Genomic DNA, 17,174 nt, shown 5'->3' on the forward strand with positions numbered 1-17,174 from the left:
TAGGAAGGGGAATTTTTATAAACCCGGTCGGAGGTCCGGTCAGCTTTGGGCTGAGAAACCAACACAGGCTCCAGCTCCACTAGGGTGGCAGCCTAGATGGAAGCTGGGAGCACGAAAACGGCTCTTCTCCGGCTTCGGCTAGGGAGAGCATCGGAGATCCCTGACCCTCGCTGTGGCCTTCTGGCTCGGAGGGATGGGGATGGTTTATTGGGGACCCTCTCCTCCGGGAAGGGTCCACATGAATCCTCGCCTCGTGCGCTGTTTTGGTGTGACTTCGGTCACATTTTTCAGTGCCTTGGATGCAGCTTCAATCAAAAATCTGTTCTTATCAGTTTAATATCTGATACGTCCCCTATCTGGGGACCATATATTAAATGGATTTTTAGAACAGGGAGATGGAAAAAGAGCTTGCTCTGTCCACTCCACGCATTGACCTGGTATTGCAGTATCTCCAGGACCGGTGCACCCCTTCTTTAATGCAGTTTCTAAAATCAGAAAGAATTGAATTCAATGCTTTTTGTTCATTTGGCTTGTTTGTCGGATTTTGGGATGGACTCTTTGGCTTTGCTTTTCTTCTCCTCATTGGATTTTTCATGTTAAAAGTTGCAGAAGCCAGATGACAAGCTCATTTTGGTTCAACTTCAGCAACTGTGCATTGCATTGCCATGTAATGTAATGCAATGCTATCTATCTAGCTCTCCCTCTATACTTCCTTTTGGATAAACAGACATATTAGACAAGCATTTTGGAGCTTTCACCTAAATAACTACAGGTGGCGAGATAAGCTGCACAATATAATTGACCTTTCAGTATATTGTTGCACACACACCATCTATTTAGCAAATGCCCTTGTTATCAACAGCAGCCTTTTAAACTCACCTGAGCTAACAGGTATGTGAGCTGGTTACTCTGCTGCGCTTAAAATTTCTTTTTTGGTTTGCTACAATGCCTTTTCTGAAACGTTGTCTCCCTCTGCTGGAACACTGACTTCTTTCATTTAATGCCTGCAGACTATAAAAGAGAAACCAACCCAAAAAGTTTGGTTGATTAGTCTGTGGCATTCTTTTAAACTGTTGCTTATGGCGGTCTCTGTGAGCTTCTCAGTGACATTCAGCCATCCAGGTATCCCGCCTGCAGTAGACGGAATGTGGCAATGGAACGCTGGCTGCGCGTGTCATAATAGGCTCTGAGCCTTTATATACCTGCGCACAGCAGCAGCCACCTTCAGTCTGCTGCTGGACAGCCAGCAGCAGCAGCAGCAGGAGAGGTAATTAATCAGCAACCCTCCTGCTAAGGGTAGACAGCTGCTCGTTCCACCCCCCCCCCCCCCCGCCTTAATTGGTTCTCCTCCCTTCCAACGGTGTTGAGGCGGGTGGGAACAGCCGGGGGTTGAGGGTACTGTGCTAAAAGAGGTGGAGTTATGCAGATCTAAAACGCGTGGATTGCAGCAGCAGCAAGCCGAAAAGTGCAGGCATGTGAGGGATCTAGAGGTTGACAGCATGTCTTCTTAACGGGAGTCCAGGTGGCCATCTCCACAAATGGACTTTTCAGAATCCTTGGGTGGCACCGTAGTCGGAAACCAATTCTGGTTATCGCTTCTCGGCCTTTTGGCTAAGATCAAGTGTAGTATCTTTTGAAAAGGCAGTTTTGTCCTTGGGCTGCCCTAGTAAATTGATGCATATTACACACTGGTTTGGTGCACTTGTTAGTACGCCAGGTGGCTCATAGAGTTATCTGATGGAAAACATGGCCCTCCAGGATCGAAGTCACTAGGTTGGGTAAGTGTGAGGGCTTTGGAGCAATGTGCCCCAGGAGTAGGCGCCCTGGTGGGAGTCCAAGCTTACTGGGACTGGGAACCCCAGAAAGACTTGGCTTCGTAGCACGCCGCACCTTTGCCAATCATACTTTCTGAGCAACCCCCCCTATTCCTGGCCTCCGGGCTAGGAAGGGGAATTTTTATAAACCCGGTCGGAGGTCCGGTCAGCTTTGGGCTGAGAAACCAACACAGGCTCCAGCTCCACTAGGGTGGCAGCCTAGATGGAAGCTGGGAGCACGAAAACGGCTCTTCTCCGGCTTCGGCTAGGGAGAGCATCGGAGATCCCTGACCCTCGCTGTGGCCTTCTGGCTCGGAGGGATGGGGATGGTTTATTGGGGACCCTCTCCTCCGGGAAGGGTCCACATGAATCCTCGCCTCGTGCGCTGTTTTGGTGTGACTTCGGTCACATTTTTCAGTGCCTTGGATGCAGCTTCAATCAAAAATCTGTTCTTATCAGTTTAATATCTGATACGTCCCCTATCTGGGGACCATATATTAAATGGATTTTTAGAACAGGGAGATGGAAAAAGAGCTTGCTCTGTCCACTCCACGCATTGACCTGGTATTGCAGTATCTCCAGGACCGGTGCACCCCTTCTTTAATGCAGTTTCTAAAATCAGAAAGAATTGAATTCAATGCTTTTTGTTCATTTGGCTTGTTTGTCGGATTTTGGGATGGACTCTTTGGCTTTGCTTTTCTTCTCCTCATTGGATTTTTCATGTTAAAAGTTGCAGAAGCCAGATGACAAGCTCATTTTGGTTCAACTTCAGCAACTGTGCATTGCATTGCCATGTAATGTAATGCAATGCTATCTATCTAGCTCTCCCTCTATACTTCCTTTTGGATAAACAGACATATTAGACAAGCATTTTGGAGCTTTCACCTAAATAACTACAGGTGGCGAGATAAGCTGCACAATATAATTGACCTTTCAGTATATTGTTGCACACACACCATCTATTTAGCAAATGCCCTTGTTATCAACAGCAGCCTTTTAAACTCACCTGAGCTAACAGGTATGTGAGCTGGTTACTCTGCTGCGCTTAAAATTTCTTTTTTGGTTTGCTACAATGCCTTTTCTGAAACGTTGTCTCCCTCTGCTGGAACACTGACTTCTTTCATTTAATGCCTGCAGACTATAAAAGAGAAACCAACCCAAAAAGTTTGGTTGATTAGTCTGTGGCATTCTTTTAAACTGTTGCTTATGGCGGTCTCTGTGAGCTTCTCAGTGACATTCAGCCATCCAGGTATCCCGCCTGCAGTAGACGGAATGTGGCAATGGAACGCTGGCTGCGCGTGTCATAATAGGCTCTGAGCCTTTATATACCTGCGCACAGCAGCAGCCACCTTCAGTCTGCTGCTGGACAGCCAGCAGCAGCAGCAGCAGGAGAGGTAATTAATCAGCAACCCTCCTGATAAGGGTAGACAGCTGCTCGTTCCACCCCCCCCCCCCCGCCTTAATTGGTTCTCCTCCCTTCCAACGGTGTTGAGGCGGGTGGGAACAGCCGGGGGTTGAGGGCACTGTGCTAAAAGAGGTGGAGTTATGCAGATCTAAAACGCGTGGATTGCAGCAGCAGCAAGCCGAAAAGTGCAGGCATGTGAGGGATCTAGAGGTTGACAGCATGTCTTCTTAACGGGAGTCCAGGTGGCCATCTCCACAAATGGACTTTTCAGAATCCTTGGGTGGCACCGTAGTCGGAAACCAATTCTGGTTATCGCTTCTCGGCCTTTTGGCTAAGATCAAGTGTAGTATCTGTTCTTATCAGTTTAATATCTGATACGTCCCCTATCTGGGGACCATATATTAAATGGATTTTTAGAACAGGGAGATGGAAAAAGAGCTTGCTCTGTCCACTCCACGCATTGACCTGGTATTGCAGTATCTCCAGGACCGGTGCACCCCTTCTTTAATGCAGTTTCTAAAATCAGAAAGAATTGAATTCAATGCTTTTTGTTCATTTGGCTTGTTTGTCGGATTTTGGGATGGACTCTTTGGCTTTGCTTTTCTTCTCCTCATTGGATTTTTCATGTTAAAAGTTGCAGAAGCCAGATGACAAGCTCATTTTGGTTCAACTTCAGCAACTGTGCATTGCATTGCCATGTAATGTAATGCAATGCTATCTATCTAGCTCTCCCTCTATACTTCCTTTTGGATAAACAGACATATTAGGCAAGCATTTTGGAGCTTTCACCTAAATAACTACAGGTGGTGAGATAAGCTGCACAATATAATTGACCTTTCAGTATATTGTTGCACACACACCATCTATTTAGCAAATGCCCTTGTTATCAACAGCAGCCTTTTAAACTCACCTGAGCTAACAGGTATGTGAGCTGGTTACTCTGCTGCGCTTAAAATTTCTTTTTTGGTTTGCTACAATGCCTTTTCTGAAACGTTGTCTCCCTCTGCTGGAACACTGACTTCTTTCATTTAATGCCTGCAGACTATAAAAGAGAAACCAACCCAAAAAGTTTGGTTGATTAGTCTGTGGCATTCTTTTAAACTGTTGCTTATGGCGGTCTCTGTGAGCTTCTCAGTGACATTCAGCCATCCAGGTATCCCGCCTGCAGTAGACGGAATGTGGCAATGGAACGCTGGCTGCGCGTGTCATAATAGGCTCTGAGCCTTTATATACCTGCGCACAGCAGCAGCCACCTTCAGTCTGCTGCTGGACAGCCAGCAGCAGCAGCAGCAGGAGAGGTAATTAATCAGCAACCCTCCTGCTAAGGGTAGACAGCTGCTCGTTCCACCCCCCCCCCGCCTTAATTGGTTCTCCTCCCTTCCAACGGTGTTGAGGCGGGTGGGAACAGCCGGGGGTTGAGGGTACTGTACTAAAAGAGTTGGAGTTATGCAGATCTAAAACGCGTGGATTGCAGTAGCAGCAAGCCGAAAAGTGCAGGCATGTGAGGGATCTAGAGGTTGACAGCATGTCTTCTTAACGGGAGTCCAGGTGGCCATCTCCACAAATGGACTTTTCAGAATCCTTGGGTGGCACCGTAGTCGGAAACCAATTCTGGTTATCGCTTCTCGGCCTTTTGGCTAAGATCAAGTGTAGTATCTGTTCTTATCAGTTTAATATCTGATACGTCCCCTATCTGGGGACCATATATTAAATGGATTTTTAGAACAGGGAGATGGAAAAAGAGCTTGCTCTGTCCACTCCACGCATTGACCTGGTATTGCAGTATCTCCAGGACCGGTGCACCCCTTCTTTAATGCAGTTTCTAAAATCAGAAAGAATTGAATTCAATGCTTTTTGTTCATTTGGCTTGTTTGTCGGATTTTGGGATGGACTCTTTGGCTTTGCTTTTCTTCTCCTCATTGGATTTTTCATGTTAAAAGTTGCAGAAGCCAGATGACAAGCTCATTTTGGTTCAACTTCAGCAACTGTGCATTGCATTGCCATGTAATGTAATGCAATGCTATCTATCTAGCTCTCCCTCTATACTTCCTGTTGGATAAACAGACATATTAGGCAAGCATTTTGGAGCTTTCACCTAAATAACTACAGGTGGTGAGATAAGCTGCACAATATAATTGACCTTTCAGTATATTGTTGCACACACACCATCTATTTAGCAAATGCCCTTGTTATCAACAGCAGCCTTTTAAACTCACCTGAGCTAACAGGTATGTGAGCTGGTTACTCTGCTGCGCTTAAAATTTCTTTTTTGGTTTGCTACAATGCCTTTTCTGAAACGTTGTCTCCCTCTGCTGGAACACTGACTTCTTTCATTTAATGCCTGCAGACTATAAAAGAGAAACCAACCCAAAAAGTTTGGTTGATTAGTCTGTGGCATTCTTTTAAACTGTTGCTTATGGCGGTCTCTGTGAGCTTCTCAGTGACATTCAGCCATCCAGGTATCCCGCCTGCAGTAGACGGAATGTGGCAATGGAACGCTGGCTGCGCGTGTCATAATAGGCTCTGAGCCTTTATATACCTGCGCACAGCAGCAGCCACCTTCAGTCTGCTGCTGGACAGCCAGCAGCAGCAGCAGCAGGAGAGGTAATTAATCAGCAACCCTCCTGCTAAGGGTAGACAGCTGCTCGTTCCACCCCCCCCCCGCCTTCATTGGTTCTCCTCCCTTCCAACGGTGTTGAGGCGCGTGGGAACAGCCGGGGGTTGAGGGTACTGTGCTAAAAGAGGTGGAGTTATGCAGATCTAAAACGCGTGGATTGCAGCAGCAGCAAGCCGAAAAGTGCAGGCATGTGAGGGATCTAGAGGTTGACAGCATGTCTTCTTAACGGGAGTCCAGGTGGCCATCTCCACAAATGGACTTTTCAGAATCCTTGGGTGGCACCGTAGTCGGAAACCAATTCTGGTTATCGCTTCTCGGCCTTTTGGCTAAGATCAAGTGTAGTATCTGTTCTTATCAGTTTAATATCTGATACGTCCCCTATCTGGGGACCATATATTAAATGGATTTTTAGAACAGGGAGATGGAAAAAGAGCTTGCTCTGTCCACTCCACGCATTGACCTGGTATTGCAGTATCTCCAGGACCGGTGCACCCCTTCTTTAATGCAGTTTCTAAAATCAGAAAGAATTGAATTCAATGCTTTTTGTTAATTTGGCTTGTTTGTCGGATTTTGGGATGGACTCTTTGGCTTTGCTTTTCTTCTCCTCATTGGATTTTTCATGTTAAAAGTTGCAGAAGCCAGATGACAAGCTCATTTTGGTTCAACTTCAGCAACTGTGCATTGCATTGCCATGTAATGTAATGCAATGCTATCTATCTAGCTCTACCTCTATACTTCCTTTTGGATAAACAGACATATTAGGCAAGCATTTTGGAGCTTTCACCTAAATAACTACAGGTGGTGAGATAAGCTGCACAATATAATTGACCTTTCAGTATATTGTTGCACACACACCATCTATTTAGCAAATGCCCTTGTTATCAACAGCAGCCTTTTAAACTCACCTGAGCTAACAGGTATGTGAGCTGGTTACTCTGCTGCGCTTAAAATTTCTTTTTTGGTTTGCTACAATGCCTTTTCTGAAACGTTGTCTCCCTCTGCTGGAACACTGACTTCTTTCATTTAATGCCTGCAGACTATAAAAGAGAAACCAACCCAAAAAGTTTGGTTGATTAGTCTGTGGCATTCTTTTAAACTGTTGCTTATGGCGGTCTCTGTGAGCTTCTCAGTGACATTCAGCCATCCAGGTATCCCGCCTGCAGTAGACGGAATGTGGCAATGGAACGCTGGCTGCGCGTGTCATAATAGGCTCTGAGCCTTTATATACCTGCGCACAGCAGCAGCCACCTTCAGTCTGCTGCTGGACAGCCAGCAGCAGCAGCAGCAGGAGAGGTAATTAATCAGCAACCCTCCTGCTAAGGGTAGACAGCTGCTCGTTCCACCCCCCCCCCCCCCCGCCTTAATTGGTTCTCCTCCCTTCCAACGGTGTTGAGGCGGGTGGGAACAGCCGGGGGTTGAGGGTACTGTGCTAAAAGAGGTGGAGTTATGCAGATCTAAAACGCGTGGATTGCAGCAGCAGCAAGCCGAAAAGTGCAGGCATGTGAGGGATCTAGAGGTTGACAGCATGTCTTCTTAACGGGAGTCCAGGTGGCCATCTCCACAAATGGACTTTTCAGAATCCTTGGGTGGCACCGTAGTCGGAAACCAATTCTGGTTATCGCTTCTCGGCCTTTTGGCTAAGATCAAGTGTAGTATCTTTTGAAAAGGCAGTTTTGTCCTTGGGCTGCCCTAGTAAATTGATGCATATTACACACTGGTTTGGTGCACTTGTTAGTACGCCAGGTGGCTCATAGAGTTATCTGATGGAAAACATGGCCCTCCAGGATCGAAGTCACTAGGTTGGGTAAGTGTGAGGGCTTTGGAGCAATGTGCCCCAGGAGTAGGCGCCCTGGTGGGAGTCCAAGCTTACTGGGACTGGGAACCCCAGAAAGACTTGGCTTCGTAGCACGCCGCACCTTTGCCAATCATACTTTCTGAGCAACCCCCCCTATTCCTGGCCTCCGGGCTAGGAAGGGGAATTTTTATAAACCCGGTCGGAGGTCCGGTCAGCTTTGGGCTGAGAAACCAACACAGGCTCCAGCTCCACTAGGGTGGCAGCCTAGATGGAAGCTGGGAGCACGAAAACGGCTCTTCTCCGGCTTCGGCTAGGGAGAGCATCGGAGATCCCTGACCCTCGCTGTGGCCTTCTGGCTCGGAGGGATGGGGATGGTTTATTGGGGACCCTCTCCTCCGGGAAGGGTCCACATGAATCCTCGCCTCGTGCGCTGTTTTGGTGTGACTTCGGTCACATTTTTCAGTGCCTTGGATGCAGCTTCAATCAAAAATCTGTTCTTATCAGTTTAATATCTGATACGTCCCCTATCTGGGGACCATATATTAAATGGATTTTTAGAACAGGGAGATGGAAAAAGAGCTTGCTCTGTCCACTCCACGCATTGACCTGGTATTGCAGTATCTCCAGGACCGGTGCACCCCTTCTTTAATGCAGTTTCTAAAATCAGAAAGAATTGAATTCAATGCTTTTTGTTCATTTGGCTTGTTTGTCGGATTTTGGGATGGACTCTTTGGCTTTGCTTTTCTTCTCCTCATTGGATTTTTCATGTTAAAAGTTGCAGAAGCCAGATGACAAGCTCATTTTGGTTCAACTTCAGCAACTGTGCATTGCATTGCCATGTAATGTAATGCAATGCTATCTATCTAGCTCTCCCTCTATACTTCCTTTTGGATAAACAGACATATTAGGCAAGCATTTTGGAGCTTTCACCTAAATAACTACAGGTGGCGAGATAAGCTGCACAATATAATTGACCTTTCAGTATATTGTTGCACACACACCATCTATTTAGCAAATGCCCTTGTTATCAACAGCAGCCTTTTAAACTCACCTGAGCTAACAGGTATGTGAGCTGGTTACTCTGCTGCGCTTAAAATTTCTTTTTTGGCTTGCTACAATGCCTTTTCTGAAACGTTGTCTCCCTCTGCTGGAACACTGACTTCTTTCATTTAATGCCTGCAGACTATAAAAGAGAAACCAACCCAAAAAGTTTGGTTGATTAGTCTGTGGCATTCTTTTAAACTGTTGCTTATGGCGGTCTCTGTGAGCTTCTCAGTGACATTCAGCCATCCAGGTATCCCGCCTGCAGTAGACGGAATGTGGCAATGGAACGCTGGCTGCGCGTGTCATAATAGGCTCTGAGCCTTTATATACCTGCGCACAGCAGCAGCCACCTTCAGTCTGCTGCTGGACAGCCAGCAGCAGCAGCAGCAGGAGAGGTAATTAATCAGCAACCCTCCTGCTAAGGGTAGACAGCTGCTCGTTCCACCCCCCCACCCCGCCTTAATTGGTTCTCCTCCCTTCCAACGGTGTTGAGGCGGGTGGGAACAGCCGGGGGTTGAGGGCACTGTGCTAAAAGAGGTGGAGTTATGCAGATCTAAAACGCGTGGATTGCAGCAGCAGCAAGCCGAAAAGTGCAGGCATGTGAGGGATCTAGAGGTTGACAGCATGTCTTCTTAACGGGAGTCCAGGTGGCCATCTCCACAAATGGACTTTTCAGAATCCTTGGGTGGCACCGTAGTCGGAAACCAATTCTCGTTATCGCTTCTCGGCCTTTTGGCTAAGATCAAGTGTAGTATCTGTTCTTATCAGTTTAATATCTGATACGTCCCCTATCTGGGGACCATATATTAAATGGATTTTTAGAACAGGGAGATGGAAAAAGAGCTTGCTCTGTCCACTCCACGCATTGACCTGGTATTGCAGTGTCTCCAGGACCGGTGCACCCCTTCTTTAATGCAGTTTCTAAAATCAGAAAGAATTGAATTCAATGCTTTTTGTTCATTTGGCTTGTTTGTCGGATTTTGGGATGGACTCTTTGGCTTTGCTTTTCTTCTCCTCATTGGATTTTTCATGTTAAAAGTTGCAGAAGCCAGATGACAAGCTCATTTTGGTTCAACTTCAGCAACTGTGCATTGCATTGCCATGTAATGTAATGCAATGCTATCTATCTAGCTCTCCCTCTATACTTCCTTTTGGATAAACAGACATATTAGGCAAGCATTTTGGAGCTTTCACCTAAATAACTACAGGTGGTGAGATAAGCTGCACAATATAATTGACCTTTCAGTATATTGTTGCACACACACCATCTATTTAGCAAATGCCCTTGTTATCAACAGCAGCCTTTTAAACTCACCTGAGCTAACAGGTATGTGAGCTGGTTACTCTGCTGCGCTTAAAATTTCTTTTTTGGTTTGCTACAATGCCTTTTCTGAAACGTTGTCTCCCTCTGCTGGAACACTGACTTCTTTCATTTAATGCCTGCAGACTATAAAAGAGAAACCAACCCAAAAAGTTTGGTTGATTAGTCTGTGGCATTCTTTTAAACTGTTGCTTATGGCGGTCTCTGTGAGCTTCTCAGTGACATTCAGCCATCCAGGTATCCCGCCTGCAGTAGACGGAATGTGGCAATGGAACGCTGGCTGCGCGTGTCATAATAGGCTCTGAGCCTTTATATACCTGCGCACAGCAGCAGCCACCTTCAGTCTGCTGCTGGACAGCCAGCAGCAGCAGCAGCAGCAGGAGAGGTAATTAATCAGCAACCCTCCTGCTAAGGGTAGACAGCTGCTCGTTCCACCCCCCCCCACCCCGCCTTAATTGGTTCTCCTCCCTTCCAACGGTGTTGAGGCGGGTGGGAACAGCCGGGGGTTGAGGGTACTGTGCTAAAAGAGGTGGAGTTATGCAGATCTAAAACGCGTGGATTGCAGCAGCAGCAAGCCGAAAAGTGCAGGCATGTGAGGGATCTAGAGGTTGACAGCATGTCTTCTTAACGGGAGTCCAGGTGGCCATCTCCACAAATGGACTTTTCAGAATCCTTGGGTGGCACCGTAGTCGGAAACCAATTCTGGTTATCGCTTCTCGGCCTTTTGGCTAATATCAAGTGTAGTATCTGTTCTTATCAGTTTAATATCTGATACGTCCCCTATCTGGGGACCATATATTAAATGGATTTTTAGAACAGGGAGATGGAAAAAGAGCTTGCTCTGTCCACTCCACGCATTGACCTGGTATTGCAGTATCTCCAGGACCGGTGCACCCCTTCTTTAATGCAGTTTCTAAAATCAGAAAGAATTGAATTCAATGCTTTTTGTTCATTTGGCTTGTTTGTCGGATTTTGGGATGGACTCTTTGGCTTTGCTTTTCTTCTACTCATTGGATTTTTCATGTTAAAAGTTGCAGAAGCCAGATGACAAGCTCATTTTGGTTCAACTTCAGCAACTGTGCATTGCATTGCCATGTAATGTAATGCAATGCTATCTATCTAGCTCTCCCTCTATACTTCCTTTTGGATAAACAGACATATTAGGCAAGCATTTTGGAGCTTTCACCTAAATAACTACAGGTGGTGAGATAAGCTGCACAATATAATTGACCTTTCAGTATATTGTTGCACACACACCATCTATTTAGCAAATGCCCTTGTTATCAACAGCAGCCTTTTAAACTCACCTGAGCTAACAGGTATGTGAGCTGGTTACTCTGCTGCGCTTAAAATTTCTTTTTTGGTTTGCTACAATGCCTTTTCTGAAACGTTGTCTCCCTCTGCTGGAACACTGACTTCTTTCATTTAATGCCTGCAGACTATAAAAGAGAAACCAACCCAAAAAGTTTGGTTGATTAGTCTGTGGCATTCTTTTAAACTGTTGCTTATGGCGGTCTCTGTGAGCTTCTCAGTGACATTCAGCCATCCAGGTATCCCGCCTGCAGTAGACGGAATGTGGCAATGGAACGCTGGCTGCGCGTGTCATAATAGGCTCTGAGCCTTTATATACCTGCGCACAGCAGCAGCCACCTTCAGTCTGCTGCTGGACAGCCAGCAGCAGCAGCAGCAGGAGAGGTAATTAATCAGCAACCCTCCTGCTAAGGGTAGACAGCTGCTCGTTCCACCCCCCCCCCCGCCTTAATTGGTTCTCCTCCCTTCCAACGGTGTTGAGGCGGGTGGGAACAGCCGGGGGCTTAGGGTACTGTGCTAAAAGAGGTGGAGTTATGCAGATCTAAAACGCGTGGATTGCAGCAGCAGCAAGCCGAAAAGTGCAGGCATGTGAGGGATCTAGAGGTTGACAGCATGTCTTCTTAACGGGAGTCCTGGTGGCCATCTCCACAAATGGACTTTTCAGAATCCTTGGGTGGCACCGTAGTCGGAAACCAATTCTGGTTATCGCTTCTCGGCCTTTTGGCTAAGATCAAGTGTAGTATCTGTTCTTATCAGTTTAATATCTGATACGTCCCCTATCTGGGGACCATATATTAAATGGATTTTTAGAACAGGGAGATGGAAAAAGAGCTTGCTCTGTCCACTCCACGCATTGACCTGGTATTGCAGTATCTCCAGGACCGGTGCACCCCTTCTTTAATGCAGTTTCTAAAATCAGAAAGAATTGAATTCAATGCTTTTTGTTCATTTGGCTTGTTTGTCGGATTTTGGGATGGACTCTTTGGCTTTGCTTTTCTTCTCCTCATTGGATTTTTCATGTTAAAAGTTGCAGAAGCCAGATGACAAGCTCATTTTGGTTCAACTTCAGCAACTGTGCATTGCATTGCCATGTAATGTAATGCAATGCTATCTATCTAGCTCTCCCTCTATACTTCCTTTTGGATAAACAGACATATTAGGCAAGCATTTTGGAGCTTTCACCTAAATAACTACAGGTGGTGAGATAAGCTGCACAATATAATTGACCTTTCAGTATATTGTTGCATACACACCATCTATTTAGCAAATGCCCTTGTTATCAACAGCAGCCTTTTAAACTCACCTGAGCTAACAGGTATGTGAGCTGGTTACTCTGCTGCGCTTAAAATTTCTTTTTTGGTTTGCTACAATGCCTTTTCTGAAACGTTGTCTCCCTCTGCTGGAACACTGACTTCTTTCATTTAATGCCTGCAGACTATAAAAGAGAAACCAACCCAAAAAGTTTGGTTGATTAGTCTGTGGCATTCTTTTAAACTGTTGCTTATGGCGGTCTCTGTGAGCTTCTCAGTGACATTCAGCCATCCAGGTATCCCGCCTGCAGTAGACGGAATGTGGCAATGGAACGCTGGCTGCGCGTGTCATAATAGGCTCTGAGCCTTTATATACCTGCGCACAGCAGCAGCCACCTTCAGTCTGCTGCTGGACAGCCAGCAGCAGCAGCAGCAGCAGGAGAGGTAATTAATCAGCAACCCTCCTGCTAAGGGTAGACAGCTGCTCGTTCCACCCCCCCCACCCCGCCTTAATTGGTTCTCCTCCCTTCCAACGGTGTTGAGGCGGGTGGGAACAGCCGGGGGTTGAGGGTACTGTGCTAAAAGAGGTGGAGTTATGCAGATCTAAAACGCGTGGATTGCAGCAGCAGCAAGCCGAAAAGTGCAGGCATGTGAGGGATCTAGAGGTTGACAGCATGTCTTCTTAACGGGAGTCCAGGTGGCCATCTCCACAAATGGACTTTTCAGAATCCTTGGGTGGCACCGTAGTCGGAAACCAATTCTGGTTATCGCTTCTCGGCCTTTTGGCTAATATCAAGTGTAGTATCTGTTCTTATCAGTTTAATATCTGATACGTCCCCTATCTGGGGACCATATATTAAATGGATTTTTAGAACAGGGAGATGGAAAAAGAGCTTGCTCTGTCCACTCCACGCATTGACCTGGTATTGCAGTATCTCCAGGACCGGTGCACCCCTTCTTTAATGCAGTTTCTAAAATCAGAAAGAATTGAATTCAATGCTTTTTGTTTATTTGGCTTGTTTGTCGGATTTTGGGATGGACTCTTTGGCTTTGCTTTTCTTCTACTCATTGGATTTTTCATGTTAAAAGTTGCAGAAGCCAGATGACAAGCTCATTTTGGTTCAACTTCAGCAACTGTGCATTGCATTGCCATGTAATGTAATGCAATGCTATCTATCTAGCTCTCCCTCTATACTTCCTTTTGGATAAACAGACATATTAGGCAAGCATTTTGGAGCTTTCACCTAAATAACTACAGGTGGTGAGATAAGCTGCACAATATAATTGACCTTTCAGTATATTGTTGCACACACACCATCTATTTAGCAAATGCCCTTGTTATCAACAGCAGCCTTTTAAACTCACCTGAGCTAACAGGTATGTGAGCTGGTTACTCTGCTGCGCTTAAAATTTCTTTTTTGGTTTGCTACAATGCCTTTTCTGAAACGTTGTCTCCCTCTGCTGGAACACTGACTTCTTTCATTTAATGCCTGCAGACTATAAAAGAGAAACCAACCCAAAAAGTTTGGTTGATTAGTCTGTGGCATTCTTTTAAACTGTTGCTTATGGCGGTCTCTGTGAGCTTCTCAGTGACATTCAGCCATCCAGGTATCCCGCCTGCAGTAGACGGAATGTGGCAATGGAACGCTGGCTGCGCGTGTCATAATAGGCTCTGAGCCTTTATATACCTGCGCACAGCAGCAGCCACCTTCAGTCTGCTGCTGGACAGCCAGCAGCAGCAGCAGCAGCAGGAGAGGTAATTAATCAGCAACCCTCCTGCTAAGGGTAGACAGCTGCTCGTTCCACCCCCCCCCCCCCCCGCCTTAATTGGTTCTCCTCCCTTCCAACGGTGTTGAGGCGGGTGGGAACAGCCGGGGGTTGAGGGTACTGTGCTAAAAGAGGTGGAGTTATGCAGATCTAAAACGCGTGGATTGCAGCAGCAGCAAGCCGAAAAGTGCAGGCATGTGAGGGATCTAGAGGTTGACAGCATGTCTTCTTAACGGGAGTCCAGGTGGCCATCTCCACAAATGGACTTTTCAGAATCCTTGGGTGGCACCGTAGTCGGAAACCAATTCTGGTTATCGCTTCTCGGCCTTTTGGCTAAGATCAAGTGTAGTATCTGTTCTTATCAGTTTAATATCTGATACGTCCCCTATCTGGGGACCATATATTAAATGGATTTTTAGAACAGGGAGATGGAAAAAGAGCTTGCTCTGTCCACTCCACGCATTGACCTGGTATTGCAGTATCTCCAGGACCGGTGCACCCCTTCTTTAATGCAGTTTCTAAAATCAGAAAGAATTGAATTCAATGCTTTTTGTTCATTTGGCTTGTTTGTCGGATTTTGGGATGGACTCTTTGGCTTTGCTTTTCTTCTCCTCATTGGATTTTTCATGTTAAAAGTTGCAGAAGCCAGATGACAAGCTCATTTTGGTTCAACTTCAGCAACTGTGCATTGCATTGCCATGTAATGTAATGCAATGCTATCTATCTAGCTCTCCCTCTATACTTCCTTTTGGATAAACAGACATATTAGGCAAGCATTTTGGAGCTTTCACCTAAATAACTACAGGTGGTGAGATAAGCTGCACAATATAATTGACCTTTCAGTATATTGTTGCACACACACCATCTATTTAGCAAATGCCCTTGTTATCAACAGCAGCCTTTTAAACTCACCTGAGCTAACAGGTATGTGAGCTGGTTACTCTGCTGCGCTTAAAATTTCTTTTTTGGTTTGCTACAATGCCTTTTCTGAAACGTTGTCTCCCTCTGCTGGAACACTGACTTCTTTCATTTAATGCCTGCAGACTATAAAAGAGAAACCAACCCAAAAAGTTTGGTTGATTAGTCTGTGGCATTCTTTTAAACTGTTGCTTATGGCGGTCTCTGTGAGCTTCTCAGTGACATTCAGCCATCCAGGTATCCCGCCTGCAGTAGACGGAATGTGGCAATGGAACGCTGGCTGCGCGTGTCATAATAGGCTCTGAGCCTTTATATACCTGCGCACAGCAGCAGCCACCTTCAGTCTGCTGCTGGACAGCCAGCAGCATCAGCAGCAGGAGAGGTAATTAATCAGCAACCCTCCTGCTAAGGGTAGACAGCTGCTCGTTCCACCCCCCCCCCCCGCCTTAATTGGTTCTCCTCCCTTCCAACGGTGTTGAGGCGGGTGGGAACAGCCGGGGGTTGAGGGTACTGTGCTAAAAGAGGTGGAGTTATGCAGATCTAAAACGCGTGGATTGCAGCAGCAGCAAGCCGAAAAGTGCAGGCATGTGAGGGATCTAGAGGTTGACAGCATGTCTTCTTAACGGGAGTCCAGGTGGCCATCTCCACAAATGGACTTTTCAGAATCCTTGGGTGGCACCGTAGTCGGAAACCAATTCTGGTTATCGCTTCTCGGCCTTTTGGCTAAGATCAAGTGTAGTATCTGTTCTTATCAGTTTAATATCTGATACGTCCCCTATCTGGGGACCATATATTAAATGGATTTTTAGAACAGGGAGATGGAAAAAGAGCTTGCTCTGTCCACTCCACGCATTGACCTGGTATTGCAGTATCTCCAGGACCGGTGCACCCCTTCTTTAATGCAGTTTCTAAAATCAGAAAGAATTGAATTCAATGCTTTTTGTTCATTTGGCTTGTTTGTCGGATTTTGGGATGGACTCTTTGGCTTTGCTTTTCTTCTCCTCATTGGATTTTTCATGTTAAAAGTTGCAGAAGCCAGATGACAAGCTCATTTTGGTTCAACTTCAGCAACTGTGCATTGCATTGCCATGTAATGTAATGCAATGCTATCTATCTAGCTCTCCCTCTATACTTCCTTTTGGATAAACAGACATATTAGGCAAGCATTTTGGAGCTTTCACCTAAATAACTACAGGTGGTGAGATAAGCTGCACAATATAATTGACCTTTCAGTATATTGTTGCACACACCCCATCTATTTAGCAAATGCCCTTGTTATCAACAGCAGCCTTTTAAACTCACCTGAGCTAACAGGTATGTGAGCTGGTTACTCTGCTGCGCTTAAAATTTATTTTTTGGTTTGCTACAATGCCTTTTCTGAAACGTTGTCTCCCTCTGCTGGAACACTGACTTCTTTCATTTAATGCCTGCAGACTATAAAAGAGAAACCAACCCAAAAAGTTTGGTTGATTAGTCTGTGGCATTCTTTTAAACTGTTGCTTATGGCGATCTCTGTGAGCTTCTCAGTGACATTCAGCCATCCAGGTATCCCGCCTGCAGTAGACGGAATGTGGCAATGGAACGCTGGCTGCGCGTGTCATAATAGGCTCTGAGCCTTTATATACCTGCGCACAGCAGCAGCCACCTTCAGTCTGCTGCTGGACAGCCAGCAGCAGCAGGAGAGGTAATTAATCAGCAACCCTCCTGCTAAGGGTAGACAGCTGCTCGTTCCACCCCCCCCCCCGCCTTAATTGGTTCTCCTCCCTTCCAACGGTGTTGAGGCGGGTGGGAACAGCCGGGGGTTGAGGGTACTGTGCTAAAAGAGGTGGAGTTATGCAGATCTAAAACGCGTGGATTGCAGCAGCAGCAAGCCGAAAAGTGCAGGCATGTGAGGGATCTAGAGGTTGACAGCATGTCTTCTTAACGGGAGTC

At 46.2% G+C, this 17,174-nt stretch overlaps 9 non-coding genes and 5 pseudogenes across 9 annotated transcripts; all 14 read left to right on the plus strand.

The window, feature by feature from the left end:
* The first annotated feature begins 290 nt into the window (after positions 1 to 290).
* On the plus strand, positions 291 to 471 carry LOC141160102 (U2 spliceosomal RNA; annotated as a pseudogene).
* A 1,120-nt stretch (positions 472 to 1,591) lies between these two features.
* LOC141160347 (U2 spliceosomal RNA) lies at positions 1,592 to 1,707 on the plus strand (annotated as a pseudogene).
* Positions 1,708 to 2,231: 524 nt separating this feature from the next.
* Positions 2,232 to 2,412, plus strand: LOC141160103 (U2 spliceosomal RNA; annotated as a pseudogene).
* A 1,118-nt stretch (positions 2,413 to 3,530) lies between these two features.
* LOC141160304 (U2 spliceosomal RNA) lies at positions 3,531 to 3,721 on the plus strand. The gene has a single exon (XR_012250210.1). It is a non-coding gene; the product is annotated as a U2 spliceosomal RNA (small nuclear RNA).
* A 1,115-nt stretch (positions 3,722 to 4,836) lies between these two features.
* LOC141160315 (U2 spliceosomal RNA) lies at positions 4,837 to 5,027 on the plus strand. Its single transcript, XR_012250211.1, has one exon. It is a non-coding gene; the product is annotated as a U2 spliceosomal RNA (small nuclear RNA).
* A 1,115-nt stretch (positions 5,028 to 6,142) lies between these two features.
* LOC141160327 (U2 spliceosomal RNA) lies at positions 6,143 to 6,333 on the plus strand. The gene has a single exon (XR_012250212.1). It is a non-coding gene; the product is annotated as a U2 spliceosomal RNA (small nuclear RNA).
* A 1,120-nt stretch (positions 6,334 to 7,453) lies between these two features.
* On the plus strand, positions 7,454 to 7,569 carry LOC141160348 (U2 spliceosomal RNA; annotated as a pseudogene).
* A 524-nt stretch (positions 7,570 to 8,093) lies between these two features.
* Positions 8,094 to 8,274, plus strand: LOC141160104 (U2 spliceosomal RNA; annotated as a pseudogene).
* Positions 8,275 to 9,391: 1,117 nt separating this feature from the next.
* LOC141159564 (U2 spliceosomal RNA) lies at positions 9,392 to 9,582 on the plus strand. The gene has a single exon (XR_012249568.1). It is a non-coding gene; the product is annotated as a U2 spliceosomal RNA (small nuclear RNA).
* A 1,122-nt stretch (positions 9,583 to 10,704) lies between these two features.
* Positions 10,705 to 10,895, plus strand: LOC141160001 (U2 spliceosomal RNA). Its single transcript, XR_012249992.1, has one exon. It is a non-coding gene; the product is annotated as a U2 spliceosomal RNA (small nuclear RNA).
* A 1,116-nt stretch (positions 10,896 to 12,011) lies between these two features.
* LOC141160338 (U2 spliceosomal RNA) lies at positions 12,012 to 12,202 on the plus strand. Its single transcript, XR_012250213.1, has one exon. It is a non-coding gene; the product is annotated as a U2 spliceosomal RNA (small nuclear RNA).
* Positions 12,203 to 13,323: 1,121 nt separating this feature from the next.
* Positions 13,324 to 13,514, plus strand: LOC141160002 (U2 spliceosomal RNA). Its single transcript, XR_012249993.1, has one exon. It is a non-coding gene; the product is annotated as a U2 spliceosomal RNA (small nuclear RNA).
* Positions 13,515 to 14,637: 1,123 nt separating this feature from the next.
* LOC141160349 (U2 spliceosomal RNA) lies at positions 14,638 to 14,828 on the plus strand. The gene has a single exon (XR_012250214.1). It is a non-coding gene; the product is annotated as a U2 spliceosomal RNA (small nuclear RNA).
* A 1,117-nt stretch (positions 14,829 to 15,945) lies between these two features.
* Positions 15,946 to 16,136, plus strand: LOC141160362 (U2 spliceosomal RNA). The gene has a single exon (XR_012250217.1). It is a non-coding gene; the product is annotated as a U2 spliceosomal RNA (small nuclear RNA).
* Positions 16,137 to 17,174: the final 1,038 nt, after the last annotated feature.

This window comes from Phyllobates terribilis, unplaced genomic scaffold (genome assembly GCF_046119375.1).
Source record: "Phyllobates terribilis strain yellow unplaced genomic scaffold, ASM4611937v1 Scaffold_8__6_contigs__length_399053987, whole genome shotgun sequence".
Taxonomy (NCBI): domain Eukaryota; kingdom Metazoa; phylum Chordata; class Amphibia; order Anura; family Dendrobatidae; genus Phyllobates; species Phyllobates terribilis.